The 15,257-nt window shown below is 29.9% G+C and overlaps 1 protein-coding gene across 2 annotated transcripts in view; it reads left to right on the forward strand.

The window, feature by feature from the left end:
* The window catches only part of ACC (acetyl-CoA carboxylase), a 390,006-nt gene that overhangs the window by 67,472 nt on the left and 307,277 nt on the right, over positions 1 to 15,257 (forward strand). The window contains exon 1 of one of the 2 annotated variants that reach the window (XM_075363682.1): positions 1,363 to 1,380. The exons of the other annotated variant lie outside the window; for it this stretch is intronic. The gene's annotated coding sequence lies outside the window, so the exon portion shown is untranslated. Of the gene's footprint in view, positions 1 to 1,362; positions 1,381 to 15,257 lie in introns of those variants that run through there. 2 annotated transcript variants of the gene reach the window in all.

Here is a 15,257-nt window from a genome sequence, read left to right on the forward strand (position 1 = left end):
CAAACAAACAGAAAATATAGGATAAGGGAAACCTGAAAGTCCAATTCCAGGTTGGAAAAAATAGGATAAGATCTTTGTCATTGAGGGACTTCATTTATTCCTAAAAGAAATTCTAATTCTCTGACAAGTAGTCACACTTTACGTCATCAATTCTACTAAAAAGTAAAATGTTCATATCAACATTCTAAATCGGAATAACAAATTTCATTCATGCAAAACAAATAAAAATTCTTGAACATATGAGTAAGAGTATTTAAAAATTGAGTACTTATCAGTAAATAAAAATAAACCAGCTGCCATAGGAACAAATTTATGTATATTGTCCCATACTGTTATATACAACACCCACGTGTTATTGCTAATTATAGTATAATCAGGGGTTCATCTCCTTACAGCTCACAAAAACCTCCAGCACTGATTCATAGACCTTATTCACATTTACTTAATATTACAGTCTTCCATTAACATTTACGGTACTCAGCTCGTACAATCTAAATCTCAGTGAACAATTTTACCAAAAATTACTTTAGAGATATCAGCGACTTGATGAATTGTATGAGCAATGCATCAAGTCATTGTGCTGACTGAAGTTCTCCAGGAACGCTATTAAATTATTCACATCTATTCTACCCTTCCAATATATAATATTCTATAATATATCTAATGTAATATTCTATATTTACAATATATAATTTTTTTTTTGGGTTTTTTTAATGTTCATTTTGCAGTATTAGGCATAAGGGATTTGATAGGATTTTTATAGCTGGAAGCCCTTCCTACTAGAGAGATAAAGTATGGAAATTTTTAGTTTGTAAAAGTCCCATACCTAATTGGGATGCTTATATATATTGTAAATATAAATATGTGTGCGCGCGCACCTGCGTGTAGATTAAAAAAGTGTCACAGTTTGACTCCTTTTAATTTTACTTTTGAAACAAAATTAACTATATTTTAAAAATAATTATTTCTGAATTGCCTTATTTTTAACATAATTCATGTGACCATTATTTATGTAACATATTGGTAAAACTGTTATTTAGTCTAAATAGATGAAATTAGTAAAAGCTCTAACTTTCTTAAACTTTAACTTCCTCCTTTATAAAAATTATTTAAAGATTAATTGATTAAATATTAATAGATTACTGATGTGACACATATATCATCAGTATATTATTTTATTAATTTGAATTATATGATGATTTATGTACAGAGGTGTATGTTGATAATTTTTTTTTAATAAAAATATATTTTAATTATTAGTTGTTTATATTTTATGTCTTTGATTTTAATATCAATTATTTTGGTTTTTGATAGAGAAATTACTGCTTAAGAAAAGTTTTGGAAATTTTTTTGAGATATCAAAACATTTTCCTAATAATTGTGAGTAATTTTTTTGTATATTAGATGAGTGAGTTTTTCTTTGCTAATTTTTTTTGTAATATGGTTGTTTAAGTCATTTTATTGTTAATTTTGCATGATTTGTGATTTCTGTTTTGCTATTTGAACATTGAAATTGAATAGTTAGATTTAATTTAAATATGTTATTTCTGTTTATTTGTTGCTAACTTAAGGAAGAATTATAAAATTTTGATTTGCTCTTCCAACATCTTAAAAGAAATATATCAACATTTAATGAGGGTCATTCCAAAATTGACTTTCATTTTGGTCATAAAATAAAAGAGAGAGAGAATAACTTTAAAAATAAGTTATTTACTAATCTTATTATTTCTTCACATAGTTAATACCGACTTTCAGGCAGTTTCATACAATCATAACAATTTTAGGTTCCTTATCAAAGAAGTAAACTACTAGGATATCCCCTCATGAGCTCCTCATCTGGTTCAAGCTATGGGCAGTCAGCCAATCTTCATCTAAGTATAGAGATAATAATCACCAGGTGCCTGCTTGGGCTACCTAAGAAACGACTGAAAAATTCTCACTTGAACCAAGCCCTTGTGAAGCCTGTCAAGTAACATCCTGTGTTTTTTGTTTTGCATTGACCTCTCAAGCTTCTTTAGTTCTTCACAGTAAAATTCTGTTGTTAAAAATGATTCATTTGTCATCAATCTTGGTAGCAATATGTTGATTCCTTTTGCAAAAATCAGATCACATCATGTTCCTCATATTTTGTCAGAGTGACAGCAGTAGGTTATATTTTTCACCAACTGCTGCTTTACTAGCATTAAATAGAATGCAGATAGATGTTTAATGAAATAATAGATCAATGATGGCTATTACATTTGGATTTGTTTCTAAGGCAGCTCCATTTCGTTATAGCTCTGTTGTCTTGTTCATGTTCATATACCTTTGTTTTGTGATCATTCACGTACTTAGTACTTTACATATTTAGAATTATGTTTGAAGTTTTAATTTTTTATGTGATTAATTTTCAATTATGTATTATATTATTAATTAGTTCTGTTTGTTATTATTTAAAGGAAATTAAAGTGTGTGTATATATATATATATATATATATATATATATATATGTACATTATCTTGAGTTTTATGATGCTAATCAACTGTTTTTAGAATCTCTCCTTCAGTCAATGCATTTGTTATGGATTTGCTAAAAAAACAATCAAATTATTTGTAACTTTTCCATATGCTTTTTTCGTAATCTTGTTTTTTTATTACTGTTGCAAATATTTGATGTAATTTTCAAGTAGGCAGGAAACTTGAAAATTATGAAAATATTACTTCATTTGGTTAAATTTTAACTTGATGTAATTTTGGATAAAAAAAAATGAAAAAAATCAAATTTTTTATGAAGTAATTAACAAAATACCTTTTAAGTAGGGTTTTTAAGTATTTGTTTTAGTTTATCTTCTTCACTTTCTTTATTCTGTCAATGTCTTGGCTTTAAATGCCTTTTCTGACCTCAAACACTATCTGACTTGATTAAATGTGACTGTTGATTTCTTTCATGTACTATATCACATTACTTTTTCTGCTTTACTTTATCAAAAACACTTTTATTTGTAGGTAAAAGATGGATTTCCATATTTTACCCATGCATTTTCTCAGTAAGTTGATTAAATATTATGTCTATTTCCTCTTCAAAAACCATGCTGTCCATCTAGTAGCAGTCTTACCAATTTTTTAAATAATAAACGCAATTAATAAACATACATGTATGTGTTTTTAACTTAATGTATCAGTCTTGTATGATCAGTCTTCGTTTCAATGCACTCACAATTTGTCAGTTATGATACATTAGAGCAGTGTTTTTCAACCTGGGGGTCTTGGTGATGTGAAAGGGATAGGTTGCAAAATTAGCTTTCAACTTTACACATAAACAATAATAAAATCATTTTATGAGAAGAAAATCATTATTATAAGCATTTTACTTACATTTATAAGTACACATGTAAAGAAAATAAATTAATGAGATGGTTGCATCTGTTATGCATTTAAAACTTTCTCCATACGTGGATCTATATTAGAAACATACAAAAGCAAATTGTTTTCAAGTGATAAAAGACGATTCCTGTATTTAGTTTTTAGCACAACCATAGATGAAAAACCCTTTTCACACAGGTAAGATGTGGCAAAAGGGATTAATATTTTCAATGCTTCTGTGACTAAATTTCCATATTAACTTGGACGAGCAAGCCAAAACGTATCTAAATCTTCAGATGTGATTCATACGAGTTGTAACGTTTTATTAGCAGACATTTTGATGAGCTGGTAAAATGAATCTCAAGTAGTAACTTAGCAGTTGCAACAACATTTTCACTAATTGGATTCAGTACTCATCTCTTTGAGAAATCATTTTTATCTTCCAGGAAATACTGTACCCTGTGAATTTTTATCTCACACAAATGCATCTTCATGCTATCCAAACTTTCAATAATAATAGTGTCTTCTTCATCCAAATTTTTCTCAGTATAATTGGGAGTGAGTGGAAACATTAAATTTTTTTCTTTGAAGGCGAATTATCCAGATATCAAGCTTCTTAATGAGAGCATGAACTTTGTCTGTCATTAATAAAATGTTTTTATCACGTCCTTGTAAATTCACATTCAAGTCATTTAAATGCAAAAGAACATTAGCTAAATGAGTCAACAGCAACATATACTCATTATTCTGTAAAAACATTGAGAATGACGTTTGTTTATCGTGGAAAAATATTATTAATTCATCTCACAATTCCTATAATCGGGTTAACACTTTCCCCCACGATAACCATCTGACTTCTGTATGGAAAAGAAGAAATTTTTTCTTTTTGCACATTTCATTGCACAGTTAAGCAAACATTCTATTCTGTAATGGTCAACTTTTAATAAAATTAACAATTTTTACAGCTTTACAAAGAATTTTTTTGAGATTTTTAGGCATATTTCTTGTGACAAAAGCATGTCTGTGAAGGAATTAGTGTGTCCATTCCACCCTTGGTATAAGACAATCTTTTAAGTTTTTCAGAAATCCACCATTCTTTCCTGTTATCACCTTTGCACCGTCGCTACATACTGCAATACATTTTGTCCTATCTATGTTGTAGCTCTTAATAGCTTCATAAAAAATATCAAAAAGACATTGTCTTGTTACATGACCAGGTACAATGCAAAACAACATATTTTCTTTACTTGATCTGTTCCTATTGATTCATATCTCACAAAAAATAGGAACTGAGAAATGTTTGCCACATCTGTTGATTCATCAAATTGAATATTAAAAGATTCACTTGATCTCTCTTGCTGAATTATCTGATTGCAAACATCGGCAACCGTTTTGTCGATTTGCCTTGATACTATGTCGTTAGAAAGCGGAATTTTTTCATTTTTTTGGCTTCTTCCTCACCTATTAAAACACTGAGCATATCAATTTTAGCGGGTTTTCTGTGATTGTCTGGGGTTTGGACTTCTTACCTACTGCTCTGAGATAAATGCTTCAAGTGACTTTTATCGGTATAGTTTGATTTACAAATAGAAGCTTGTTGATTTCTCAAAGTATGTAATTTTCTTGCAAAAAATTCCAAGGGTTTGCTTTTATAATCCAGATGTTTAATTTCCAAGTGTCAAATTAATTTTGTTTGCTTCATGCTTACATCGAAGAGGACTTTAAAGGAAACAAACACACTTTGGCTTTCCACTGAATGAGGTAAAACTATAATTTAAATAACTGTCATTGTAGAGTCTTTTCTTTTTACCAATCAAGTCACTGGATGTAGATGGCTCACTTCATTTTTTCACAAGTTTATCCATTTTTCACAAGAATCTGATTGAAAAAAACACATTTACACCATTTGACCATACACTAAAACCTCGATTATTATCATTTTCAATGAAACTACGTTTCTTGAAACATAAATAAAAAACGCAGACACATGCATTGCATTCGAAACTAAACTGACATTCTGCAATCCCTTACACCTCTTTTATACTGTTGTAAGCAACGTGTTCAAATGTATCATGCATGTTCGATCATGACACTCTCACAGTGAATATTATGCAAGCAGATCAAACATACACATCAAGTTAGAACCTGTAAATTGCTCATATTTGTACACTTCATACATGCATGTCTGGGGTTAGGGGGTAACGAAATATTCATTTATATATATATTTTTTTTCCTTTTTGGGGGTTGTGGAGCTAAAAAGGTTGAGAATAGCTGTATTAGAGAACTGTTGAGTTATTAGTAACTGCATGTACTTTTTTCTGAACAGTTTCCTGATGAAACTGATAAAAAATTTTCAATTGTTATACAAATTCTGGTGCCACTTGTCTCATGCCCAAAGCAGCAATGAAAACTATTTGTGTGAAATAAATGATACTGACCTCTTCAGTGACTTTCTTAATGGTGATTGAATAATTAAATATCTTTCATTTTTTCATCAGCCGTTGATGTTATTGGACTGTATCTGATTCATAACCATATTGCAGTGTGTCTATCATTTATAGACTGTTTATTTGTGCATGCTGGACTTGTCAAAAACCTTTTGAAATATCTTCAGTGTATAGACCAATTAATTCACTTTTTTATGTAAAATTTGATGGAAATTCTTTCATTCTCCATTATAAAATATAACCAGTTAATTGAACACAATTTACTAGGCAGTCAAATCTAATGTATGTTTCCAATATAGTTGAACATGAGACAGATACTCAAAGACATCGCAAAAAGTTTTTCATCTCAATATTTCTAAAAAGAAAAATTTTTGTAAATTGCATTGACTTTTAGATTTCTATTTATTCAGATTTGGTACGTTTCTAAAAAACAATTAATTCACTTTATTTTGGTTGACCATGCTTCTTGTGTATTTTAAATTATGTTATTTTTAAATATTCATATGTACTTAAAAACACGTATGTATTTATAATAAGATTGCTCTCTTATAAATAGAAAAAATTAATTTCATATTATGCATCATCAAAAGAGTAAAATTAATAAAAAGTGTTATAAGTTTTAACAAAGAAATGTTTGATTGTCTACATATATATATTTGTCTCAGGCGTTGAAAACATAAATTTAGGTAAAGGTAAAGGACAGATTTTTTAAAATTCAGATGACCTTCACATAGTTAACTAGCTCATAAAACATCAAGTAATTAATAGATTTAAAAAAAAGGAAAAATTTAATTTACCCAACGGATGGGATGTTCCTGACAACACAAGTCTAAATGTTGTGAAGTTTCTTCATGACAAAGTGTCTAGTTTTACAGAAAATGAAACACAATATTTCCACCATCAAACACGATTATTTTTTGTGGGATAAGAATGGCCAGTGTCCCTTGATTTGAACACAGTATAATAATTTCTTACGTTTCTGTCTGCAACAAATCCAATTTTTGTATTTTTAGTTCCGAAAGAATAGAAATGTAGGAAGTTACAAAAAAAAATATTAAATGCGGTTCAAAAAATTACTGAGTAATGATGCTGAGTACAATTACATAATGGAAGAGTACGTTAAAAAAAAGAAAACATTAAATAAAAACGGCAAATATTGTTCGAAACCGAGAGATAGATGAATTATCTGCCGAGATAAAACCGAACACGTTATATCGCAAAGAAAAACTTAACTTATTTTTTCATTTAAACTACACATAAATTAATTAAAAATACAATTACCGACAACTCTTACGGCATTAATAACTTACACTTCATAACTTACGTAGTAGTACCAGTTTTTTTTACTAATAGGGGGAAAACAGGAGAACTTAAGGAAATATTTTTCAATTAGGCTAAAATGTATAACCTTCCTTTATTTATTTTGTTTTACTTCTTATAAAAACAAGATTTTATTAAACAACGATATTTACCAAAATAAATAAAAAGTACTTCCTTTTATTGTAAACCAGTTAGCTAATTTTATTCTATCTCTAAAATTTATTTAAGAAAACAACAACGTAATTCAAGACGTTATTAGTTTTTTGGTAAATATATGATGCAGAATCTACTATTCATTCATTATCTCGTAATCTATGCGTTAATAAAAAAGAATAAAAATAAAAAAACAACAAAAAGTATAGTAATTTTATAATTTTTTAAATGTAAAAAATATGTATACTTTCGTATAACTTGAAAATATTATTAAAGAAAACTGGAATTACATTTCGATGCTTTTTTAAAAAACATTTCGTTACGTAAAGCCGGTACGATGAAAATTTAGGTGTACCCAAAATACGAAATACGTTTCACGATCAGAAAAAGTTAAAAAAAGAAATTAAACAGATTTAAATACGAAAAAATAAGATCGTTTAATAAAGTATTTGTTATTTTATAAATTTAAAATTACGTAATAAAAATAAGGTAACGTAAAGGAGAATTGTAATCTAAATACATAACTGATGCTGATGAATGTGTTTAATTTTCTAATTTGGTATAAAAATAATTTATTAAACTAAAATACTTTGTTATAAAAATTTCTAACAATTAACGATCAAAAATTCACACTGTAAATTATACTGTAATTCCCTCGTACACGTTTACGATAATCTTAACTTTTTTAAATGTATATAAATTAAATTATTAAATTAAAGGAAAGAAAAAAATTATAATAAAATAAAAATTGGAAAAATATTGCATGGCTTTCCCGGTTATTATTAATAAAAATTAAAAGAGTTAGAGGAAAAAAAAAATAGAATATGTATTTTTTATAGGCGGGAATAAATATTAAAAAACGTTTTTCTAAAAATATTAATATATACGTTAATCTTAACAGATTTACTTAAACGATAGTTTTCTCTAAATCTAACACCCCCTTTAATAAAGGCTAAAATAAGAAAAAGAAAATTTTCAAAAAAATGTTTCCGCATTTTAGGTCCAGGGTCTATAATTTTTTAAAATTGTAGGCTTTTCTTGTTAGCTCTATATATGAAGTATAAACTTCCAAAAAATTGTTGAAAAATATTTAAACCGAAGCGAGATAGAGCGAAAGAATAAAAAAGCATATATTTAATTTGTAAGAGGCGAGGGTTAATTTTTGGATTTTTTGTATATGTATTTGTAGGTAAGGGAAGAAGTTCGCTTTAATAAAGTTTTCTCTAAAATTCCTCTGTAGAAAATCGAAATTCCCCCACCCTCTGAAGGAATGTTGAAAAGAAAAATGATATGCGATCGATGCCCCATATATAGAAATATTTGAGCCAAATTTGAAGAAAATTGGTTCGGTCAGTCTTGAGATATATGGCTAAAAGCATTGCTATATACAGCCGAGCAGTTACAGCAAGGAGATTGCGGAGAGTAGATGTACGGCTATAACAGTGGAAAAAGCGCCATACTAGAACGGCTCTGCTGTACATATATACATGTGTTTTTTGGTTTAAATGAACTAGTCGGACCCTAAAACGTAAAAATTTGCAAAAAACCCGCTATCTCATTTTTGAGACGATCACCGTACTTTCTCATTTAATACAGCTATTCTAGATATATTCGCCGATAAAGTAAAATGCAGCCCGGATAAAATGTTTAATTAAGTTGCAGTTTTTTTTCTCTACTCCCCGAGTTGGTCCAACTGATAGGTATAACGCCACCCGGAGGAGTGTGATTACTCTAACGAGCCTCCCCACCTACCGGCTGTACGTCCGGCATGGTAGGTCGGCTCGCTGGTCACCTCTTTTGAGTTTGTTTTATGTCCTGTATGACGTCGCGTCCGAACATTACTGTCGAAATATGATGTCGGGTCTTTTCTTTTTCCCCCTTAATAATTTCTTTTTTAATCCCCTGGAGTCCACAGTGGATCGTTGGTACTGACCAACCTCAGCAGTTCAGCCCTCACCACTGGGGCTATCCGTCCGACCAGTGTAGTGTTTAGTGTATCTGCAGTTTAGTATTTATATATCTAAAAATGAGAGATATCTCATTTTAAGCGTATTATTGTTGGAAAGAGGTTCGTTAAAAACATACGGTATCACAGTATTATAGTTATTATTTGCATACTGAAAGTTTAAAATTAAAGTTGCATAATTGTTAACAACATAAGTAAAAAACAATTACAATACAAAACATATACAATTATTTTTTAAAAAATCACGTCCACGTAATATCAAATCCGCGATCGGCAAAACCATGAACGACGAGGTACATAAAAATGAACAAAGAGTGACGATTTTGAAGATTTTTCCTGCCGTTGTCCGTCGAAGATAGAAGAAAAGCAAGTTGTCTAGTTCTTCCTCGAACATTTTTAGCGACTTGTCAAAAAAAAAAAAAATCATAGCTATTATTAGTTATAAATACCTCTAAGATGTTTAATCATCTTAAACGTAATCATCTAGTCATCGACTAATTATATAACCGTTTTCATTGTTTACTTCTCTTTCTACATTTGTCTCTCCGTTAATAGATTATTGCGTCATTATTAAAATAAACGGTTATCAGTAATAGTACAGATAAACCGTAAGAGTCAGCTAGCTAAACCTAAATTGTAATGTATATTGGAACAAATTATGTCGGGTAAAGAATAATTCATTGTTCAAAATATTAAAAAAAAAAAAAACAATTAAATTAATAAATTCTAAACGACGATTTATTTTTGTAATCTATTTGTTTATTTAAATCAAAATGAATTTAATATAAAAGAATAATGAAAAGTATATACAGTTGTATCAATACATTATCGCCTAATACGTCAATGCCCTATAACCTTCAATAATATCGATAAGAGTCCACAAAAGTAAATAAACATCCATCCTAGTGGAAGGTCACCGTGAAAATCAGCATCTTGTTTACCTCTTTGAATAATGAAACGCCAGTTATTATCATAATGTATATTAAGTCTCCTTTTATTTTAATGCTTTAAATCCCGCTTGTAAAAAGAATTAAGTGTGATGATCAAAAAAATGGTCTTTAAGACGCGTAAGTAACGAAAAAAAAGGTTTTATAAACAACTTGCTGAATATTGGGATTTTTGTAGAAGTAATTTTTAGAATTTACTAAATTCCTAGGCTTCTAATAAATACAGAGGATTACAAACTTATGTAATCGGAAGTGAACGATAACAAAAAGTTTAGGTCCAAAACAAAAGAACGCAGGACTAAAATTTCTCGTTTTCATCCCACAACATTTGGATTGTTTCAAGGAGTTGCATCCTGGAAACTGAAGCTATTCCGTATTACTGACTTCCAGAAATGAGGAGCTTTTTCGAAACGAATGATAAGTTTTTCACAAAACTACACCCTCCTATCAAAAGCATCTTCATAAAGATTTCTTAACCGGTAATTCTTCAATTTTTTTGGTATTTCCGCCTAACGGAAATCTGGTTAATGAATAAGAATTCTTTAAAATGTTTTCTAAATTGCAATATTCTAGGCCTACCTGATTGTGAAACATCTACAACGACTCCAGGATTTTCATATTTTATGTTCAACTTACAAAAATATTGACAGATCGGTAGTGGAAATTAGGAGATTCGTGTGAACTTCTTCATGAACGTTAGCAATATCATTATTACTTTTCTGTTAACAATGAAGCATGGAGTGTTATGCACTCCACACTTAAGAAGCAATCTTGTGTTATGCACTCCATTATGTTCAGTACATTTACAAAAATTAATTAAAATTGGTTAATTATATCAGCTGATTACTTTGTACCAACCGTAAACCAAAATTTCTCACCTGTTACAGAATTTAAACATACGTTACAGGGGAAACTGACTTTTAGCCCACAGTGTATGTATTTATATAAGCCGATTCACGAAGAAGGTAACAGACTTTCAGGACATGTTCTATTGCTGAAAATAAAGAAGAAAGTTCATATGAACATAGGTTCGGAAACGCTTCATTAGCGAGTGTCGGCTGGTGAAAGATTTCACCCTGATTTCTACGAATTTGATAAAATTAAGCCAGACTGAAATTTTTGAAAGGAGGTAAATTTAGTTTATATGAGATCTGATCTGAAAAATTGAAAAAATAGGTCTCAGAACTGTATTTTTAAAAGTTTTTGAGAAATCTTGAGTAAAAGACAAAAGAATGGGGTCGAAAAACACTATGTTATATTTGATGTAAAATAACTTTCTTAAATGGGTAAGAAACACATAAAAATTTTAAATAAAACTTGTAAAAAATTCGAATGTCAAAAAATGGTATGAATAAGGTCCGTAGAAACTAAATACAAACGTTTGTTACTTTCTTCGTGAATCACTCTGTATGTATACGGTAATATACGGTCTACACACACACACAATAGTATATAATGACTACAATAACAAAATTGAATGGATGAAACTCAAGTTTACCAGTTTGGCTATGAGAATGTTTACGTCCAAAATTGCATAACGGTTTACTCTAATTTTTCTCAGAAAATTTCCATAGCTTGTACTACCATTCTGATAGAATTTCCAAGATTATAAAATTAATTATACTTACAGGTTTCCATTCGTAGAAAAATAAATATCTTTTATGAAAATATTTTTATTTATATAGTATACTTGATATAACTACCATTGTTTTGAAAACACATTTCGATGCGTATCCTCCACTGCTGAAGAAAGTTTTACCCCATTTTCATGCATAGGGTAAATGAACATTTTTGTATGAAGGCGGTGGTGTATCAGAAAAAATCATCTCAAGAAACGTATAACCAAAGCCATTATACTCATACTCCAGCTGTGCTTAGTACAGCTATGTATTCTGAAATTGTTAATCGAGTTAGTTTCCTAGATGTCTTTATCATTTCTCAATGTTATGTACTAAATCTAATACCAAAGTCTTGGTTATGAATTCCGTGCGGTACTTTTTGACAAAATATAATAATTTTACCATCTATTTTTATAAATCCTTGATAAACTTAGTTAATTTCCTATTCAGATAATTTCACTTGTTATATGTCTTCTTTTTGATTTCAAAATGACAAAGCTTCTTATTATTATATAATTTATCAGTAACCTTTTCAGTATGAAACAGATCACGAATTTTCAAAAGTTCAACGATCTTTTCTCTGATATCTACATTAATTACATATTTAAAATTTGTAAATATCCACTATCATTAAACAACGGCAACGCATTTAAGTAATGTTATCATAAAGGTAACTCTTTAGATATTTAAAAACGAACGTTATACAACATAGTTCTTTTCACAGAATAACTATGTAAAAACTGTTGTATGAAAAGTTGAATAACTCTTATTTTGAATATTGAATATCGGCTTTGACTGTGCCTATGTTGAAGCATACGGCACACACATATTAAAGATTAAATGTTGAAAGTATATCAAGAACGATATATGGAATGCCGTTTTAGTAGTAGCCACAAACAACGAGTATAATTTCAGTAATAATCCGTGATAAGATGTGGGAGAAAAGATTCTAAGGTAGAAGAAGCTGTAGGAAGAAATTAATTATAAGAATTTATTGAAAATTCCAAAAGAGAAATCGACTTAGATTGCAGAATATTAAGAAAATCTGACAACAAAAGTTGTAATACTTTCCTGGCATTGGTTATTTATTCTTATATAATAGAAAAATAATTATACATGAAAAAGTTACCTAAGATTTCTTTTTTGGGCTAGGGGTAATTTATGATGAATTTTTATTATAAAATTATCGGTATATGTTTAAATAAACCCAAAAAGCTTTTTAAAAATTCAAAAAATCGGTATTTGTTTATTTTTTCTGCTTCCCCACTTCCTCAAAATCACCTTCCAAGAAATTTTTATTTTTATTTTTCTACGCTTACTATGTTAATGGAAGAAACTAAATAAAATTCCAGTGAAAAATGTTCGAGTACAACCAATAAAAAGTTACCTAAGATTTCTTTTTAGGGGGAGAGTGGGTTACTATGATAAAATTTATTGTAATGTTATTATTAAAAGTTTAAATAATCAAAAAGAAGTTTTAAAAACTTCAAAAAAATTGATATTTTTAAACTTTGATCGGCTCCCCCACTCACAATATTGTCTCCAAAAAGTTTTTTTTTGGTCACTTGCACTGCTACTGTCTCTCTTTTTCTGTTTAGCCTTCGAAACCACCGTCAGGTATTACTTCAGAGGATGATATGTAAGAATGTAAATGAAGTGTAGTCTTGTACAGTCTCAGGTCGACCGTTCCTGAGGTGTGTGGTTAATTGAAACCCAACCACCAAGAACACCGGTATCCATAGTCTAGCATCCAAATACATATAAAAGCAATTGCCTTTACTAGGATTTGAACCTTAGAACTCTCGACTTCAGAATCAACTGATTTGTGATGTCGAGTTAACTACTAGACCAGCCCGGTGGGGTACTGCTACTACTATGCCTAGGAAGATATAAAAAAATCCGGTTAAAATACAAGCAATAAATAAAAAGGTAGCTTTTTTCGATTTTTGTGGAAGGTTGAATTTTGGGGCAAATTTTTTTTGTAAACGGTAAGGTAAGCATGTTTGCATGTTAGCTTAATATAAAGTGGAGGTGTATTTGTAAAATTTTGAGAAAATTGACCCCAAAAACCCCACCCCTGGGTATATTTACCTCAAAATTTTATCAAAATTGGTTTATCCAATCTAAAGCTGATAAGCTTCAGACACGCCAACATACGTACGTACGGAACATTATCCCGCTTTTTTTGGCGGTCCCTGTGTCATGAAACGTCGAGAGATTTAAAAAAAACCATATCCTATTTTTTGACAGATTACCATACTTTTCTTCTTGCAGCATAATCTAGAGCTATGATGCCAGGAAAGTAAAAATAATTGCAGAAAATTGATTTGTAAGTTAATCATATAAAGTTGCATAAATTTGAAATATGAAAGGTCAGTTAAAAAATTATTACTTGGAGTCTGTCATCAATTTTCTTGAAAAACTAAATCTTCATTTCTTGAGTTGTACATTATTAACCTTTTTTTTCAGTTTGTACAGAATTTCTTGTTTTATTATGCTTATTATTAAAAACAAGAGCGTTGATTGTTTTTTCAAATTACAGTCAAAAGTATTTTAGTTAGAATATTTTCAAGAGATATTTTAAAGATAATATGGAAAAAAATTACAAATGTATTACATCTAACCAATACTCCACGTAACATTTCATTTAGTTTCTGTTTGAAGAAAATATGTTAATTAACAACGAAGTTATTAATATAATAAAGTTTTCTTATAGTTCAACTCTTATTTTATTGGTTTAGATCATTTTAAATTATGTATAAAATATTCATGTTTTTCTAAATGTCATTACGATGTGTGAATATTTATCTGTTTATCTGTTCCCCAAGGTCAAATTTGCACTAAAAGGAACAAGATTTCAGACCCTAGAAACTGTGAAAGAAAAGCCGCACGCGCCATGAACGAGCTCACAGAAGACTTTCAACAGTTTCTAACCAGACCGGGTAGATAGGCGTCGCACAGACTTTTATAGACTAACAGAAAATGCAGCTTGCACGACGATCAACTTTTCTGGTGTTAGCACTTTCGATCGACCACTTTTGGCTGTATCTGCCACATTTCCTGTCTCTTGGAATCTAGCGTACAGCCGTTTGATGGAGTACTTGTTTGGTAAATCCACACCGTACTTTTTTGTGAAGGTATTCTGGATCCGGGCATAACTGGCACATCTAATGCGTTAAGAGATAATGAATATTCTCTGCTCCATTGTGTAACCCATTTTTCCTCAATTAAACCTGCAACAAAAGAAGGAAACATTCTTCCATAAGGTTGCGTCACTTTTTGAACACTGTAGGAGCAACAAAGTTTCCTGAATAATTGACAATAGTGTTCTTATCGCGTTACAGATATTTCGTATTTCCTCGTACACCCTCCATCTGTCAGATATAATGGTCGTGCCGGTGCCAGGTAGAATGCTGAGAATCGTCTCTTTGTTTCCGCAGACGGGTCCGGCGTAGAATATAT

The sequence above is a fragment of the Lycorma delicatula genome, chromosome 4 (genome assembly GCF_047948215.1).
Source record: "Lycorma delicatula isolate Av1 chromosome 4, ASM4794821v1, whole genome shotgun sequence".
Classification (NCBI taxonomy): domain Eukaryota; kingdom Metazoa; phylum Arthropoda; class Insecta; order Hemiptera; family Fulgoridae; genus Lycorma; species Lycorma delicatula.